Here is a 21209-nt window from a genome sequence, read left to right on the forward strand (position 1 = left end):
CATAGCAATGTATAAATATATTTAGATAGATGTTTTCTTAAATTTAAAAGGAAGGCAGGTTTCCATAAATAGTAAAGTTTTGTTGTGAATAACTGTGCTTGAGCATTTTCTTTTTGAAATTTGCAATGGGTGTTTTGTAGCTGAGCATTTTCTTGTTCATCAAATTCGCAAGAGTGTTTTGTAGCTGCAAAATATAAAACATACAGAATCTTTTAGATACAATATCCATGAGGTAGTCATATATTCATAATTTTATAAGTCATATATTCATATAGCTGTCTTGTAGATGTTAACCACATAGAAAATGGTAAACACATTATTGTAAGTCACTGTATTCTGTTTTCATATTATTAAATAAAGACTTTTGACATAATAAATTGTAACATAATGTAATATCTCATTAATTATAGGAAATACTATTATAAAATAAATATGAACTTCATTACTTATGGCCAAGTGTATTTAAGGCTGAATTCAGAGAACAATAATTTCATGAGAAATGTAAATAAATTCGATAACAAAAGAAATAAGATGTATTTTTAAATTCAAAGTTTTATAACAGAAAATATACTCAGTAAGAGAACAAAACATACTAAAAATAATACAAATGGACTACATAGTTGCTTTTCTTTGGGTGCTATATATGAGGGTTGATCAATATTGTATTCAATGTCAACACATCTCATTTCGCATCTGATGTTAATTGCATCATTGCAAAAAATAATAAATAAAAGAGAAATGTCAATAAAAGAATGGACAATTAATAGAATTATGTAAATATTAAAAATGAATAAGAATGAATTTGTACCTGTCTTAGGTTTTTGTTTCAGTAGTTTAAAGAAATGTACTGCTGAAGTTAATAGTTATGAAACAAATAAGATAAAATAATATGATACAATAAATTTAATTAGCAAAAGTTTTATGGACTTTTGATGATTATGCAGCTTGTTTTTGTAAACAAAGAACCATATACCTATCTGAATACAGCTGAAGTTTCATCACTTTATTTAGGAAGAATTATGTAATAACACATGTGTAAAATATTATAATATAGAACCTGTGTAAAGTATAATAGCTTCCTATTTTCTGTACTAAATATCCCCTTCTTTCTCAATAATTACAATGGAGTTCCTGTATTAAAAACCTCCGAAGAAACAAATTCATCAAAACAAAATTATACACAATTTTAATTATGAAATTTATTAAGAAGAAATAGATGAATACCTTTCTTTGTAATGCATTATAGTCATGAAAGATCTACTATGGAAATTAAGAGGAAACCTGTAAATACCAAAAAAATATTAGTTTACTTTTGCTATATTAGAAGATATATTAGAAGATATATTAGAAGAAAAATATGAGAAATGAAAATAGTTTTGTATTAAAGAATTTTCATACCTGATAAGTATTGCTGTAACAATATTTTCAAATATTTCTCTGTAAACCACATTAGTAGTTGGATTAGTGGTATTTCCATCATCATCCAAAATTAATATTTTCAACCCTTTCTTGGATTTTACTCTGGAAATAGCAACATATAACTGTCCATGTGTAAACACTGGACGTGGTAAATATAAACCAACTTTATTCAGGTTTTGTCCTTGGCTTTTGTTTATTGTCATAACAATGCACAAAGATATTGGGAATTGTCTTCTCTGGAACTTTAAAGGCAAGCCTGAGTCAGAAGGAGTCAAATTCATTCTAGGAATTAATATGTTATCACCAATATTTGTTCCGGTAATAACTTTGGCAGCAATCACATTTTTCCCCAAGTGAATTACTTGTAATTTGGTTCCATTGCAAAGTCCATTGGCTTGATCAATGTTCCTTAGAAACATTATTGGAACTCCTACTTTTAATTTAACACTGTGATTAGGAATTCCAGAACATTTGATATCGTTCAAAAATTCAGTTGTAAACCACTCAGCTTGAGCATTTTCTTGTTCTTCAGATTGGCAAGGGGAGTCTGAACTTAAATAAGTAACTTCTTCTCCGGGGATTAAGGTTATAATGAAGTCATTCACTTGGTCCACACATTCTGTAGTAGGACACAATATTGCACCATCATCAAAAAATGCATCAAAGTTGAGATTCTGTATGTACCCTGGATAAACAAATTCAACCAAGTGCAATAAAGGTTGTTCAACATTTAGAATTAGAATGTCTTGTGGTATTTCAATAGTTGCTTGTCCCAACTCATTTAATTCCATATCTCCATCTCCAATGTGAAGTATCCAATCTGCAAAATCTTTTATTTCTGATGCAGTTTGCTTTGATTTTTCACTGTTTAATCTCATATTTTCAGTAAGTTTGAAGACTTTGCACTGTTTCCACAATTATGAGTAGTTCACTGTTGCTTTCACAATATCATATCTTGATCCCTTTTTTTACAACAGGCAATATTTGTCTAAAATCACCTCCCAAGACAATGACTTTGCCACCAAAAGGTTTAAGGGCATTTTCTTCACTTACAGCCCTCATGTTATCCCTTAGACTTCTATCCAGAGATTCAAAACTGAACCTATTCATCATTGGAGCTTCATCCCATATAATTAAATTAGTTTCAATCAACAATTTGGCCCGAAAACTTTCTTGAGGTATGTTGCAGGTTGAATGTTCATTTATTAACAAAGGAATGCAAAATGTAGAATGAGCTGTTTTTCCTCCAGGTAGTAAAAAAGAAGCTATACCACTAGAAGCTACATTTAACACAATCAACCCTTTTGATCTAATTGCAGTAGACAGAGTTTTCCACATAAAGGTTTTTCCAGTGCCACCATAACCGTATAGGAAAAAAAACCTCCAACTTGTGACAGTACTGCTGTCATTATATTCTCATACACAACCAATTGCTCCGCAGTTAGAGATTGAAAAAGAGAAGAATGAATTTCAGACATTTGTATCTTGTCATAATTTAATTCATCAATATGAATAGGTTGTGGAAGACTGTTAAAGTCTTTTAAAGATTTACCATTAAAAATCAATAATTCTTCTAGTTGTAGAAGACAAAGGTTTTGTATTTGATCATCTTCAATTGTAAGACCTAGCAAAAGAACAACATTTCATATTTTGAACAAAATAATATGTTATAATGTTTGAAGAAAACAGAAAGTTATACCTGGTAGGTTAAACTCTTTCCTTTTTTGGTATACAATGTCATCAGATAACAATTTCCAAGTTTTGTTCCAAACTTCCTCAGGTCTAGACATAGTATTCATGAGTAGCAGTGTAACAAACAATCTTCTCAATTGAGTTCCTGAAGCAAGGGTGCTGGCCTCTATAATGGCATCAATAAATTCTTTATCCTCTGCCAACAGCCCCATGGCATAGCAAGCCTCTTTATAAGTTTTGTAAATAACACCATTAATAGTCCTGATGTTATCATAAATAGAACAACCCTTTTTAAAATTCAACAATAACCTGAGATAATATAATTCTCCTGTGCAAGGAGGAATATATGTTAGCCTTCCAATACTAACTCCCTTTTTCCTTGGTTTCCATTCTCTTTGTTCTGACATCCACACAAAATGGTTAGGGTATTGAGAATAAGTCAAATTTTTCCCCTCTGGATAGATTTTATTAGCTTCAAACCAAGCTAAAAACATTGTTCTTTTATGTTAATTTGTATGCAATATTTCATCAATATCTTCATTGTCCTTAAATAGAATGGGTTGCTCTTTTAACAGATGAAAAGTCAGCCTTTGAACTGGTGGCCATCTATGATGAATGTCAAAGGCAAGTATTCTCCAAACAGCTTCACAGGGAGATATATATCTACAATCATAATACTGTTTAATTTCATCTATAAACGGTGTCTCAGTAGAGTCTTTCTGAGGATTAGTAATTTTCAAATTTGCTCTATCTGGACCTTTGTTGACATATTTAAACAAATATTTGATTGAATTTGATTTGTTGCAATATTCTGTGTTAACATGAGCCTGATACCTCAGTAGTAGCAATGGGCTATATGGGACAACATTCCTATTGTCTAACTTAGTTCCATTTTTAAGAATGAATATTCCTTTATCTCGACGTCTGTAACATGGATATCCATCCTCATCAATAGTAGTCAACAATTTAAATTTCTTTGGGTAAAATTTTGAACATTTACCGTTAGTCATGCAAGGTGAGGAAAACCGAGCTGCTCCGCATGGCCCATGTATCATGTACGTTGTAACTGCCTTTGACAATTTAGGATATAAATCTGCCTGCGGTAATTCAGCTGAAATCACTCCATCAATGTCTGTTGGAGTTCTTAACTTTTTATCTCCATCCAACCACAATAATATGTGGGCATGAGGCAAACCCCTTTTTTGAAATTCCACAGTGTACATACCTATAATAAGATAGAAATTGATTTAATTATAATGCAGAAAATCTGAACATAATTTTAAAATATGGATTAATCATTACCTGCATTAACTTTGCCAAAATATTCATCTTTTTTGAAGTCAACCATCATTTGATCTAATTTCATCTTGAATACTCTGCAAACTATATCTGGCCTATCAGCAGCAGTTAATCCTCTTGATGTAACAAACTCACGTATTTTAGACCAATTTACGTTGCAAGTAATTGTGATAAATAAATCAGAATATCCAAACCTTTTACAAATTGCCATTGCATCTTGGCAATTGTTGAACATATATCTCATTCCTCCCGTGAATGATGCAGGTAAAACTATACGCTTCCCAACTGCAGAAGAATTTGTTTCTCCTCTATTCATTGCCTCTTGTACACCGTTGAGAATATCACAACGTATTGTTTTTTGGTTTGCTCTTATGAACGACAATCTTTGAGATTCAACCATAGTATATGCATCAACCAAGAATTGTTGAAACAGACAACGTGAATGAACTATATTTCCAAACTCAACACTTCTTTCTTGAATTCTAAATGCAATGAATTCTCTTAACGATATACGACTTCTTTTACGTTCTTTGCTATTGCGTACTGGAATATCTTCTTGATAACCATCTTCTCCAAAGGGTAATATTAAAGGATATTGTAATGGGATGAAGGCTATATGTGTCTCATGCAACCTAAACAATTGTCTAGAAATTTTTTTCACTATGATATCTCGTCCTACATCCATGTTGCTCATATCACCCACAATTAACGCTGCTATCTCATCAATTGTAGGGGTATTGTACACCCTTGGATCTTTTGAACGATGTCTAAATAACCTCAATCCAAAATCTGAATGTACATCAGAATTTACAAAATCTTTGACTCTTCTAAAACTTTTTGCCAGGACATTGTTATCATCAATCATCTTGGTAAGATCTTGAATCAATGATTTATCAAACTTCAACTCTTTGAAATTGGACCTAAATAAAATTTAAATAAATATTAATTCAAAATAATCTTATAAATGAATCTGCTGAAAAGAAACTAACCTAATGTAACACATACCCAAAGTGAGATACTCTGTTTAAGAGTTCATTTTGTGTATCATATATGTAAAGTTGTGCGAACTTGGGCATTTCTCCACTGTGAGGTAGTAAGCTTCCAATCCTATGGTAGTTTTGTCCATGCAGAATAAATTGAGGAGGCCCAAAACCATCATTTACGGAAGAGTGAACTTTTCCTCCAATTGAAGTAAATGAAAACATACTATTGTAACTTCTGATATGTTCTAAATAGTGTTGGCTTCGTTGATCTTGATCATTTAATAACTCTAGAATCAATTTAGGATGTTGTTGTAGGAAAGGTAGATGTACTTTTCCTATTTGGCAACATATAGAAAAATCAACCTTTAGGAAACTCTTTGTTTTGAAGGATCTTTCTTCATACCACACCTCGAAAAAACAATATTCACATTGTATATTTGGTTGTCCAAATGAAACAATATCTATATTGAAATAATAAATAAGGTTATATATTACATTTACATTAATGAATTTAATTTGAATACAAAAGTTAAAGTTAGAGACATGCACCTTCATTTTCAGCTTTTGAATACAATTCAGAAGCGTAAACTTCTATGCTCTCATCTGAACACGAAACAAAGTAAATCAAAGTGCTTTAGAAGCAATTAACTAAATTAAAAATAACATTTAAACTATTTTTATCACCATTATTTTTTTTCCTCATCTTCTTCAAAATTCAAGGTCTTAGTAACTAATTGCAGGATTTGAGCACTGTATGTACTGCAACTTTTATCTACCAACATTGTGTTATTACCATTATTTGCTTCATTTTGCAGATCTTCAAAATTCAATCTCTTAGTCACTGATTGCAGGATTTCATCACTGTATGCACTGAACCTGTTATCTAAGCTTATTGTTTTATTAATTACACTTCCACGATTGTAATTACCTGTAGAAAAGTGCATTTAATAAGTATTAAAACATTTGTTAAGTTACAAAGTCAATATCAATTTGTAATTACTTTTTGTCATAAATGTATCAAAAATAGTAATTTTTTAAATTTATAATTATAGTACCTCTTCGTGGATGATATTTTTCCCGCAATCTACCAATTAAGTTTTTGGTATTTCCTCCTGTATTTTTGGCCTCATCTGGATTAATATAAACAAAATAACATTTAACATTTATCTATATTAGTAAATGTTCCACTCTGTATTATTAGTATCAATTTTAATGAACCTAATTACATGAGGAGTTGTGAACTCACCATGAAGGTATTCTGTAAGGTTATTTTGTCCTTTAGTAATTGTTCCCATTGATGACACTACTTTCGTAGTTGAATGCATGGTGTTGACTTCTTTGTTTGCAGTCATGTTTTCAGAAACTGCGTAATCTCTTCCCGTAATAACCGATGATTGAGAAGAAACATAATGAATTGACTTGACAGTATTTTGACCTACAAAAATTAATTTCAAATCAGTTATTTGAATTATCTTCAGTACTGTAGTAATATAATTAGTACACAATTCATTGTAAGAACATAATGTAATTAAAAAACTTAGGAGATGATTACATTCAATGACATAGTGTGTTAGTTAAATAAAAAACGAAATGTCATTGTTACAAATAAATTGATTCTATGGTTTAAATTAATTGTTCTTTTACAAAATTCAATTTAGTTGAACAATAATTTTAACTGTACTTCGATTATAAAGAGAGGTAGAGTACCTCTTCTTTTGATATTTGTATTGTCCAATTCAGACTGTATATTTTTTCGTTTTCTTGTGGCAGAGTTTGCATCATCAATATCCAAAACTAAAAAATAAGTAATTAGTAATATATATATATATATATATATATATAACATATGGTAGTTTGAAGTAAAAAAACAGATAAAATTAAGTTTACCATGGCTTCTCCCAGATAAGGATATTGTTTTCTGACTTTGATGATAAGATTTTGTTGTTCTTGCATTTCTTGCTTTTTCAGGACAACAACCTAAACAAAATAAATTAGAAAATAAAGTAAAAAAATTTACACTAAGATTTCTCATTTAAAGCAAAACAAAAAATAAAATCAATTTACCTTTACTTATCTCAATTAACGGTTCTCTGTTTGGAATGACTTGTTCTGCAAATAGTAATAAATTATATAAATTATATTATATACATATATGTGAATATGAAATAAAATAGCATAGATTCAATTCAAGCTGAAATTCTTATCTGAGTTAATGCTATTCCATTTACAATTTCTCATGCTATAATTAAAAAAAAACTGGATTTATTTGACGGAAACAGAAAAAAAACATATAAGAATATTTTCTCATTATTTTGGCTAACAAATAATATTTACGAATTCAAACTACAATGATGTGAATGTTCAGAAAAACAATGGAGAACATATATGACTCAAGAAACGTAAATATAAATATAGTTGTATTTCATGATTCATTACCGTTTGCTTGAGAATGGGAACCAACTCCATTTGTTGTAGTAAACTTTGGCCTCAGTTGCTCCATAACTTCAGAGAGTTTTGTACTCAGAAATAACTATTTTCAGGTATAGAAATCCTATTGTTATAAATACTTAGTGTCTACACTATCTTTCTTTTGTCGCCAAATTCTTTTACAGATTTGGAGGAACATTAGTTCCTTATTTCTCATTACTTTTTCCATAATACATTTAATAAAAATACTTATCTTATTTGTTACTGTGCAAAATTATATAAATGTCAAAGTAAGAAGTTAATAAATTTTTAAAGGATATGAAGTTAAAACCAAAAATCAATTAAACATTTAATTGAGTATAAGTAATACCTAAAATCAAATATAATATTCGATGTCATTGGTCATTAATAAAAAAAGGTTAAACAGACAACTCCTTTAAAAAGTTACCTTTCACTAGGGAACGAAGCTGTAGTCTTGTCCATCATTTGGAAATATAACCTAATTAAAAACTTATAATCACAACAATAAACTGAATTAGCAATTTAGGCAGTATAAGTTTTCAATGAAGAGAATGGAATGCATGAATGCAATGGATATCCAAAATGGGATCTTAACTTTTTAAATGTGGAAACAAATTTTCTTTTCTATTCAAAAGAATGTCTTTCTATTTTAAGCATTGTCATTAATGAAATTCTTGTTTGACTTTAGAAAGAACCTACCTGCAAGTAAATATATTTGTCAGGTTGAATACAGAACAAATTTAAAGTAGCAATTATTTGTAAAGAATAACCTTAAAAAATGTCCAATTTAGTGGTCAAAAAGATGAAAGCACAACATTTAAACATGGATAGCATTATTTAGAGAATCGTAGTAAGCAAAAAAAGGAAAACTTTATGTATGTTTGTTCTGCACAAATCAAAAAACGGTCTTCTATTTAACACAAAAAAGGAAACCTTGCAAGAAACCCTAAAATTTGTCAACGACCCAAAAAATCTCCCATTTTCTTACATTGTCGGTTCAATGTGTTCTAATGCCTAATTCCATGAAAAAGATAAATGAACAAACAAAAATCATGCATAAGTAAACTCTTAATAAAATAGGGTTGATTTTTGAATGAAATGCTTTAACCTTCACTCTGTGAACTGAATGCTTGTAAAACATAGAACTTTCATTATAATTTGTATGCATAATCAACAAACAAAGAAATTTACTTTCACTTCAGAAACGATGCATTCCTTTAAAGTGGCTATGGCAAAATAAAAGAGAAATATGGTCTTATGTTGTAGAGCTTAATAATAAAAGCATTAACAAATTAGAAATGTAAAACACAAAACCCACCAGATTATGCTAATATGGAGAAAGGAAGAAAGCCAATCTGAAACAAAGGATGGAACAGCAGACGTTTGCAACAAAGTTTGTTTCTCTGCTGGAAAAAACATGGCTTTGCTTTGAAGATAGAAATTGAAAGAGATAAAAAGTGAATAATGAATTGGGAAGTAAGATTAGGAAACCCAATGGTTTATTTGCTGTGTCAGAAAGTTCCAGTGCCTAACTTTTTTATATATCATTATTATTCTACGTAAAATACTTTTAAAATTGATTTAATTTTAATTTGAAAATTTGGAAATTTTATTCAGTTTGATTTTGATGATTGTTTTTTGGACTTTTTAAAGTGTCTGTAATATTATTTTAATTTTGGCAAATAAATTTAAAAAGTGATTTATTCAAATATTTCGAAATTTCGTACAATACTTCGATGGTATATAAAATTTCATAGATAAAAAAAAGTTAAACTAAAATTTAATAGACAATTTACTATATTTAATTTTCATTATTATAATTATAATAATTAATATAAATTACAAATTGTTAATAAAGACAAATTAACTTCAAATGTGAATCATTCAAATTCAAAATAAATATTAAATATAGTAGATAAACATTAAAGCATTCATGAGCAAATTACATTAGTTTACATTGTAAATAGTACAATTATTATAAAACAAAAAGAGGAACTAATTAATTGTCCCCAAAACATTTAAATTATAATTACAATGATGGTCTTTCAAAAGTTTTTGAGATCCAATAAAAATAATATACGTAAATTTGATTGTTGTCCACGAACTTCACCATGTTGGTACATCTCCAAAAAGATCTTGAACTAATATCTGCAATTAAAAAAAATTATGTAAAAAATATAATTAATTACATTATAGAAACATATTTAAAGTAAATAGTATAAAAGAATATGTTTGTTCCTTAAGGAACATGGTTTAGGTATGAAGCATATTGAATTATGCGACAACCTGCTTACTAGAAATTAAAATCAAATATATGAAATATATATAATGACAAAGGATGAAATATTAATTAAAACATATAGTGCTCAGACAAAGAAAATAAATTTAAAAGTTCATATAACATAAGTCTAATTGTATGCCAAAACAGGTAAAAAAATATCAAAATATAATACATTACTGAGTGGTTAATAATGAACAATATAATAAAAAAAACCTATTGCAGAATATATTAAAACCTATTGAATAACAGATAAAAAAGAATGAAAAAGAATGAAAGATTTATGAGTTTAATGTACGGGCAATGGTTATAGTGTTAAGCATCATATGTAACAATGCTAACACATTATAAACACACCTCATAATGAATGAAAGTTTGAAGTAAAACCTAGAACAAATAAAAACAAATATATTCAGATAAACATTAAACATAATAACAATAAAATAACCCTAAACATTAATAATAATAAACTGTTCTGGTTTTCAACAAAGGGAAACTTAAGTAAACCACAAAAGGTAACTTTTTTCTCCTTTGAAAACAAAAGACAGGATTTATCCAAAAAACATTAAGAGATTTAATTATAGAGTTTGGGCTGTCTTTTATAGTGACTTTTCATGAGTAGCAAAACCCTGATATCAGAAGAAGGCATCAGCATATGACATTCAAATATAATTTTGTCGTCTTCACGGAAGGAATGAAGACTACAAAATTTTTTCCAGCCACTCCCAAGCTTGATGTTAGTGGAAGGAAACCTTCCTCTCAACACTCTGCATTTAACATCATGTAGCAGTCCATGTAGCGTAACATTTCTGAATTTCGTTTTCAAAAGATATTCCGCAAATCCACCCCGGAGATCCTTCAACAAAATAAGAGTAAGTATTAAAGAAAAGCAATAGAATATAAACAAAGAATTTAAAAGAAAGGATTCTTAAAGTTACCAGATAATTTCTTTTGATATTAAAAGAAGATAACTCCATATAAAAATGTTCAAAGGGACCCTTGGTCAGCGGTTCCCTTCCTTGAACTTCCTTCAAATAACGATTAACACCAATTTCACATATCTCTCCCATAAAAACAGTTATTGTGAAACAACTTTGACCCCCATAACGGAAGAGTATAGAGTGGTCACCTTTAAAGCCATAAACGGAACTCAAAGTCGACCATCCATCCAAAATTTCGGGAGACAATATATCCTGGTTATAATATACTTTGTGGACGTTCCCTGCACTATCTACGAGGGTCCACTCCTTAGAAAGTTCTCCTTGAAACTCAACAGCGAAAGCACGATCAACATAACCATACTATACATTGTGAAAAATAAAAAAAGTAAACAAAATGCATTGATGAAAAAAGTAGGTATTGAAGAGAACAAAAATAAACTACATACTTGCCCGCAAATGTACATTGAACAAAAAAGACCTCGTGTATCAAGTTCATTAATTTCTTCAGCAGAAAAAGCCATCTAAGTTAATAATAAAAAGTGGAGATTGAATGACTTAGGAAAAGCTAGTATAGAAACGTAGATAAAAGAAAAGAGTAGGATTCTGAGTAATGAAAAGGCAAGTTTCTTACGTATTTATAGCCAAATATGAGTCGTCACACTTTCATATCCATTGTCTCAAACAACATATTGTTTCAGTTCAAGAAAAATAAGAAATCATTATTTAAAAATAATAAGAGTACATAAAAATAATCATTATTTAAATATTTAAAAATAATAAAATAGTCAATCATGAATAGAAAATAAGATAAGTATGTGAACTGTAATTATTGCTACACCATTGTATTTGATGACCTTTCAACTTTCCACTGCATTATACAACAGAATACTTGTGTTTCAAGTATCTTATTAAACAAATATTGAAATAATAATTATTACAATTTTCTAATTTTTATAACAAATGATAATAATATTAGTAAATAGTATAATTTTATTTACTAATAATTAATATTTATATGAAAAAAAACAAACAATTAACATAATTCAAAATAATAATATATCTATATAATTTTGACATATCTAATAATTTAATAGTAAAATGAATAGACTTATAATTTTTACCAAATTTATCTATATATTGAAATCATTACTTGTTGCCATATCTAAGAGAAATCCCTAGGAAGACTAAAAGTCTACATTGAGAAGAGTGTAGAAGGGATAGAGAACAATCACAGTTCTGACACTTATTTAATGAACATTATTAATTAAAAATAAAATAGTTTACACAAAAAGGTTAGTACAATCAGAAATATAAAATAAGGATTAAAAAGGGTAAAATCATTATGATTTATCACAAAAAAATAAATATTAAAAACCACATATCAAACATAAATGTGAAAAATAATTGAATGGGAACAATAATTTTGAACCACGTATAAATAAATAACTGTTGTAAATCAATATACATACCTGTAATAATAACTCATCTGAAAGCAAAATATTATTGTAATAATCTTAAAAAAAATGGAAGAACAAATATGATATACAATTTGATAAGTAATATCTTAAATAATTATAACATTATAACATAATTGACAAACCTGTAGGATTATCTACCTAACATTCTTCCAAAAAATAAATCATTATATTAATTAGACACAAACTAACTGAAATTCTTAAGTAGAAGGCAAACTTAACCATAAAGTAATTACGTACATTAAAGATAAGGTACAATGATGAAATAAACAATGTTGTGAATAGAAATTAGAAAGGGTTAACAAAATTACAAATACAAACTAAAAATGTGCAAGAGTACAGAAATACATCAAAATTCATCTTTCATAGTACTCCTTTTTCAAGCTAAAATGGTTATTCGAATTAATGGTATTCCATTTTGAATGACATGAGGTGGAAATAACAACAGAAGTACAATTTATGATGTTATAATTTAAAATAAGTTGGATTTATTTAGGGAAAACAGAACAACAGCATACAGGAATGTTTCAAGTATTATGTATCATAAACTGTTTGTTCATTATTGTGGCTAACAAATAATATTTACGAATAAGAACTACGCTCAAGTGCATTTTCAGAAAGCCAATGAAGAACATATATGACTCAAGAACCATAAATAAAAAGATAGATGAATTTCTTGATACATTACCGTTTGACTGAGAATGGGAACCAAATTCGTTTCTTGTAGTAACCTTTGGCATCACTTCCTCCATAACTTCAGAGAGTATTGTACTGAGAACAAACTATTTTTGTGCATACAAATCCTATATTATTATAATTATTAAAAAGAGGTACCTTTCAAAGGGAAAAAAATTGTTGCATTCTTGTCCATCATTTCCAAATATAACCTAATTATAAAATAATAATAAGAAAAGGAAGTCGTGCAAGAAACCCTAAAATTTGTCAACGATCCACAAAAGCTCACCTTTTACTTACATTGTCGGTTTCCATGAATGTGCATTCATTGTCTGTAATGACTAATTCCAGAAAAGAGATATCAACAAACAAAAATAATTGATAAGTAAATCGTAAATAAAATATGGATGATTTTTTTAATAAAATGCTTTAACCTGAAATCTATGACCTAAATGCATGTCAAAAGCATAACTTTAATTATCATTTCTGTGAATAATCAACAAAGAAGGAAAATTAATTTCATTTCCGAAATCATGAATCCCTCAAAAGTAGGTATGAATACTAAATTCCTTATTCTCATGTGAATAAAAGAGAAATATACTTCTTATGTTCTAGATCTCAAGAATAAAGAAATAAGAAAGTACATATGAAAAATAAAACTCTCCAGATTCTGCCAAAATGGAGAAAGGAAGTAAAGCAATCTGAAGAAAATGATGAAAGCACTGAAAGCACAGACGTTTGCAACTAAGTGTCTTTTTCTGTTGGAAAAAAAAAACTTTGCATTGAATATGGACATTCCAAGAAATGAAAACTGAACAAAAAAATTAGGAATTAGGCTTAGGAGACCGACCCTTAGTTTATTTTTTGTTTCCAGAGAGTTCCATAGTTCTAAGGTCTTAACGTTTTATTATTATTATTATTTTAAGTGAAATAAGTTAGAGATTAATTCTATTTTAATTTTAAAATTAGAAAATTGTATTAATTTTGATTTGATGTTGATGGTAAGTTTTGATAATTTTTATACTTCTATAATATTATTATAAATTATTATAAATTTTGGAAATAAATTTAAAAACTAATTTCTTCATCTAATTCAAATTCGAATTTCAGACAATAATTCAAGATTTAAACAATAACATTTCATACACAATTTACTATATTTAATAATCATAATAACAATTAAAATTAAGATATATTACAAATAGTTGATAAAGACAATTTGACTTCAAATGTGAATAATTGAAATTCAAATTAAATATAGTATATAAACATTAAAAAATTGATGATTAGACAACATTAGCTTACAATGTAAACAATACAGGTACTGTAAAAGAAAAAAAGAACTAATTTATTGTCCCCATATAACATTTACATTACAGCAATTTCCTAATTTGAGATTACAATGAAAATGATATAATTAAATTGGATTGTTGCCACAAACTTCACCATGTAGGTACAACTTCACTTAAAAGATCATGCACTTCTTTCTCCAACTTCATAAAAGTATGTAAAAAGTATAACTAATGACATAATAGAAATAGAAATAAAAATAAATTTAAAGTAAAACTCATAAAAGGGAAATGTGTGTTTCTTAACAGAAACATGTTTTAGGTGAAAAGCATATTAAATTATGCAACCACCTTCTTTGAAATAATTTGAAATCAAATCAAATATATGAAATATATAATGACAAATGGACAAATATTAATATTAATACAATGAAATAGTGCTTATACATAGAAAAAGAAATTTAAAAAACCATATAAGAGAAGTCAAAATGTATGCCAAGACAATTCAAAACGATCTTAGGATTTAATAATTAATAATGAACAATATAATCAAAATCATCATTCCACAATATATTAAAAAAAATGAATAACAGGTAAAAAAGAATGAAAGTTTTGTGAGTTTAATATACTGGCAACTGTTTTAGTGGTAAGCATATGTAACAATGCTAACACATTATACACAGGCCTGATAATGAATGAAAGTTTAAAGTAAAACATAAAACAAATAAAAATGAAACAAATAAGATAAAGCATAAACATAATAAAATCCAAATAAACATAAACATTAATAACAACAAATTGTTCTGGTGTCCAAAAAAGAGAAACCTTAAAACCAACTTGGAAAGATAAAAAGTAAAAATGTTAACTAAACAACAAAAAGTAAATAGTTCTTATCCTTTCAAAACAACAGAAAGTAGTATCCCAAACCATTAACAAATCTAATTATAGAGTGTGGTCTGTCTTTTGTAGTGACATATCTTGACTTGCAGAACCCTAATATTAGAAAGAGACATCATCATATGACATTCAAATATAATTTTATCATCTTCACGGAAGGAATGAAGACTGCAAAAAATTTTCCAGCCCCTGCCAAGCTTGATGTTTGTGCAAGGAAATCTTGCTCTTAGGACTTTGCATTTAACATCGTGTACTGGTCCATGTAGCATAACGTATTTGAATCTCGTTTGCCGAAGATATTCCGCAAGTCCACCACGCAAATCCTTCAACAACATGAGACAGTATTGAAAAAAAAGCAATACAATATAAAACAAAGATTTAAAATAAAAGATTCTTAAACTGACCACATAATTTCTTTTGATCTAAAAAGAAGACAACTCCATGTAAAAATTTTCAAAGGGACCCTTGGTCAGCGGTTCCCTTCCTTGAACTTCCTTCAAATAACTATTAACACCAATTTCACAGATCTCTCCCATAAAAACAATTATTTTGAAAAAACTTTGACTCGCGTAACGGAAGAGTATAGAATGGTTGCCTTTAAAGCCATAAATGGAACTCAAAGTCGACCATCCATCCAATATCTGGGGAGACAGTATATCCTTGTTATAATATACTTTATGCAAGTTCCCTGCACTATCTGCGAGGGTCCACTCCTTAGAAAGTTCTGATTGAAACTCAACAGCGAATGCACGATCAACATAACCATTCTATCCATTATGAAAAATAAAAGTCAATAAAATGCATTGATAAAAAAAAGAGTAGGTATTGAAGAAAAGAAATGAACTTCTTACTTTCCCGCGGATGTACATTGATGAAAAAAGAGCTCGTGTATCAAGTTTCATAATTTCTTCAGCACAAAAATCCATCGAAGTGAATAATAGATAGTGGACAATGAAGGAAGTAGGGAATAGTAAGATAGGAACGTAGAAAGAACAAAAGAGTAGGATTCTGAGTGAACAAAAGCCAAGTGTCTTACGTATTTATAGCCAAATATCAGTCGTGACCCTTTGATATCCATTGACCCTTTTATATCCATTGTCTCAAACAACATGACGTTTCAGTTGAAACAATATATTTAATAATAAAGAGAGGAATAGATAATTAATAATTAATAATGAATAATAATACTAAATAATAATAAAAAATTGATTATTTAGAAAGGAAAAAAAATACTGAATCATGAATAAAAGATAAAAAAATTACCTGTATATATTATATATATTATATATATTATATTATATATTATATTGAAATAATAAATTGCTGCCATATCTAAGAGAAATACCTAGGAAGATTAAAAGACAACATTGAAAAGAGTGTATAAGAGATAGATAAAGGCCACAATTCTGACAGCTATTTAATAGACCTTATTAATTAAAAATAAGTTAGTTTAAACAAATTTAGATGAGTAGAATGAGAAATATATTATATTATATGGTTTAAAAAACCTAAAATGATATGACTTCTCAAAAAAAAAAAACTATTAAAACAACATATATAAAAAGGGTGTTTATAAAATATACATACTTGTAATAATACATCCTCTGAAAGCAAAAAATTATTGCAATAAACTTCAAAAGAAATAGAAGAAACAGATCAAATATAGAAGTTGATAAGTAATATCTGGAATAATTATAAATTTATAAAATAATTCACAAACCTGTAAGTTTTGTGCCGAACATTCTTCCAAAAAATAAGTCATTATAGTAATTACACAAAAACTGTTTAACATTTTTTAACTATAACGTAACGTAATTACGTAACAGAAGGATAACGTCGAATAATGAATTCAACAATATTAAATAAACAGACTCAAAATGTACTGATACATCATAAAATATTCTGAATAGAAATTAAAAATAGTCATAGAAATGTCCAACACTGATAGAAATACATCAAAAAAAATCATCATTCATAAAACTCCCTTTTCGATCTTGATATTTTTCCTTAATACCCTTAATGGAACATCATCATCGGCTGTGTGTGATGGTGAAGCAAAATCTCTTTTAAGTCCAGGAGGAACGACTTCAACACTTAACTGACTGTCACTCGCTATGTCAACAATTTCAGAATACAATTCAACAACTTCATTGGCAAATTTTTTAAACAAATCCTGCAACATGAAGTACAAATATTAGTAAGATTTTTTATTTTTAAACTAATTATTTAAATATTAAATGCCTGAGGAACTTCTACAAAGGAATCGTCTTGTTCGACATCTTTAATACTGCATAGTCTTTTCTTCTGAGATTGAAGTTCCTTGACAACATAAAAATTAAAGTAAAAGATATAAATAATTCTTTTAGAAATAAAATGCAACACAAAATATAATAAAATAAAATAAAAATACATACCGAACTTTCAGAACCACCATTAGAAAATATTTGGATAATACTGTCATCAATACAAATTTTTTTGACATGGAATGATTGATCAAACCTGTTAGATTGATCTTTAACACAACCAACTTTAAACAACACAATTTTGTCTATCAAAAGACCAAATTCTTTGGGTAGTACACCAGAGTCAGTGTTCTAGAAATTAAAAAGAAGAGTAAAATATTACTATATTAATTTATACAATAACATTTTCATATATGCATCAATAGACATAACATAAGCACTATTGGAAAATTACCTTGTCATTACTTTCAAATAATTCCGCACAAGATTTATTTATCAGTGTAGTTGCATCTCTGTCAAAAAGAACAAAAGTGGTGGAGTCTGTTTCATCCATTACTCGCACCTTCAGCTTATACCTGAAATATAAAATATAAAGAAAACATTAAGAAATATAATATAATAGATTTTACTAATATAGAAAGTAATGAACAGAAAATTATGGCGTTTACAAAGAATACCTTGGTTGCACTTTCATAACATGCTTATTACATTTTTCACACAAAAAACATCTTTGAATCCGGGTAAACGGCTTTATTGCATAATCAAGCCGTGTACCACCATTCATCATTAGCTACAATATGTTTTATAGTAGCTAAAACAACAAAAGTGCTTTCCTGAAAACAAAAACAGGTTCTGCAGTTAAGAATACATAATTGATTTAATTAAATTTTGCTAAAAAAATATAATTATACCTCCTTGCAATCTTTCAGGCCTTGAATAGTGTTTCTTGGAATGAAGTGGATAAATTCATCATCAACATTCTGTTTTGCAGAATCACACAACTGACTGAGTCCTTGAGTAGGAGAATTTGTATTTTCCATCATCCTACAAATGTTAAACTTGTAGTTAGAATGTGTCATAATTTTCAAGTAATGAGTGACAAAAGTACGTATTGAAGTAACCTTTTCTTAAGTTCGTTTGCTTCTTTAGACTATAAGTTAAATTTTAATTTCGTACAATCCAAGCAGTTTTGTAGGCAAACCTTGTCTACAATCAAAATAAAATACATTAGGTTATAAGTACATAAATTTAAGTAGAATAATAAAAAAAATAAGTTACAGTTGCATGAGTAAACATACCCTGGAAAATCTTGACTTTAGCAAATTGCACACTGATGACCACATTTTGCAACTCTCCAGATGACAAAAAGGCATTCAGCTCATCAACGTAATTGCCAAATAAAGTACACTCCATGCGCAAGCTGTTGTAAATAAAATTTGAATTGTTTAAAACAAATTTTCGAATGGTTGAACTACAAAATTTTAGCTTACCCATTAGCTTCAATGGAAATCACATTTAACTTAGTTGATGAGCCTGTTCTATTAATCTCCCTCTCAGTGCCTACACCAGTCAGTAAACCAATAACATCTGGAAGAAGAAAATTATGTAAGCACATATGGAAACAAATATGTTGAACCAAAACCATTATAAGTAAACTTACCAACTAAATAATCAGTATCAAAACCAGGGGCTCTTATCACAGACATTGGGGTGTACCGAGGTATTGCACATGATACCAGTTCATTTCCTACATAGGTTACCTTAGTTCCAAACTGGAAATTAATCTTGTACTTGTGACGGGTTGTTCTATAAGATCATGAATTAGTTGTCACACTAAAGAAATTGAAAGAATAAACCTTATCCTCAAAAAATATGATTTTGAAATTTATAAATTAGTGTTTTTCTAACAGAAACATGAATTCTATCACCCTGGAAAAGAAGAATCAAGATTAAACATGATTAGAATAATTGATATTAATATTTAGATCAAACCAATAACGAAAGAAAATGATAAAACAGTTCACCTCTTTATCTTGAATCACCATTTCCATTGAGAATGGAAACTTGCTTTTCTTGAAGTCCGACACAAACCACAATCGAATCACTTTTGCTATTAGAATCCAATTTTCATTCTCTGGATTGATATCTTTGATTGAATTTGTATTTTGTCTTAACAAAGACATTGTAAGATATTCCTTTTAAGAAGAAGGAAAATGCAGACTGCAAATGCTGATGCTAAATGAGATTCCAACATACCACGCATCTATTTATAGAGAAGGATTGGTGCTTAATTATTTTGAAAAAGTAAAAAATAAGTAAAGTATAGATTTCAAAATGAGTACGAATAGTAAGAAAAAGAATCAATGATGATTGATTTATACAATGTTTCACGAAAAGGAAAAGATTTTTGAAATAATCAAACCATAAAATAGTCTAATACATACGATAACGTTAACATTGTGATAAAATTCTTAACTTTTAGGTCTAGGAAACAAAATTGCTTTTCCACTCAAAAGAACATCATTCTACTTTAAGCATTAACATTAATGAAAATGTTGTTTGACTTTAGAAAGAGAAAAATGTTGCGAAGAGACTTTCACAGACATCTATCTATAAAAAATGACGTTATACAAACCGACGTACATGCAATATGTAAAACAGATGAAAACCAAAGTTCAAAAATTGGTCCATTTACATAAAGATGTTCCAAAAATAGGAACTTCACATGCTTTTTTTTGCAGATTTGAAAAAGACCTTTTCTGGTTTACAAAAAAAAGGAACCCTTGCTTTGAAAACCTATCTATAAAACACAGATTGAAAGCTTACAAAATTGATACTACGAAGATTGAGAATGTAAGTTTCATGAAGAAGGTAAAATGTCATAAATCTATACATAATCGTACAAAAGAACGAAAAAATCGTACCTGGGGGTTCATATAACTTGCAATCAGTTTCAAAAACATGGAAAAAAGGGAACCCTATGAAAAGGTTTAACACAGTTTGGGAAAAAATCAGTATGCTAAGCAAAACATTCACAGTAAAAATTCCAACAAAAGGTAACGTGGGGTTTAGGAAAGGACGAAGTTCTTACCAATTTCATTTCATGATACAGTATTGATTTCCCATGCATACAAAAGAACGAAAAAATCTTACCTTGGGGTTCATATATCGTGGATTGAGATTCGCAAACATGGAAAAAAAAGGAAAACCTATCAAAGTAGCGGTGGCTGGGGCAGAGCATATGTGATGGAGCAAAGCAAATGTGATGAAAAAATAATACAAAATGGAAGAGAGGTTGTGAGTTTAGGTAATTGCATCTTTTAAGAAAATCCTTGTATCAGCTGCAATAAAAATCAATTCTTTAAATTTCATTAATATTTTTAAAATATTATTAAAGAATTTATTATAAATTTTTTTATTATAGAACCTGTGTAAAGTATAATAGAACCTGTGTAAAATAATTTAAAAATGAAAAAAATAGGTCATTTGTGAAGAATGAAAAAAACCTTACACCCTCTCCCTCATCCAGTCTCCCACTGTCAAAATCATGGAAAGAAACAACAAAAACAA

At 28.6% G+C, this 21209-nt stretch overlaps 1 pseudogene; it reads right to left on the bottom strand.

The window, feature by feature from the left end:
• Positions 1-1091: 1091 nt before the first annotated feature.
• LOC137813853 (uncharacterized) lies at positions 1092-19345 on the bottom strand (annotated as a pseudogene).
• Positions 19346-21209: the final 1864 nt, after the last annotated feature.

This window comes from Phaseolus vulgaris, chromosome 10 (genome assembly GCF_051622355.1).
Source record: "Phaseolus vulgaris cultivar YP4 chromosome 10, ASM5162235v1, whole genome shotgun sequence".
Lineage (NCBI taxonomy): Eukaryota > Viridiplantae > Streptophyta > Magnoliopsida > Fabales > Fabaceae > Phaseolus > Phaseolus vulgaris.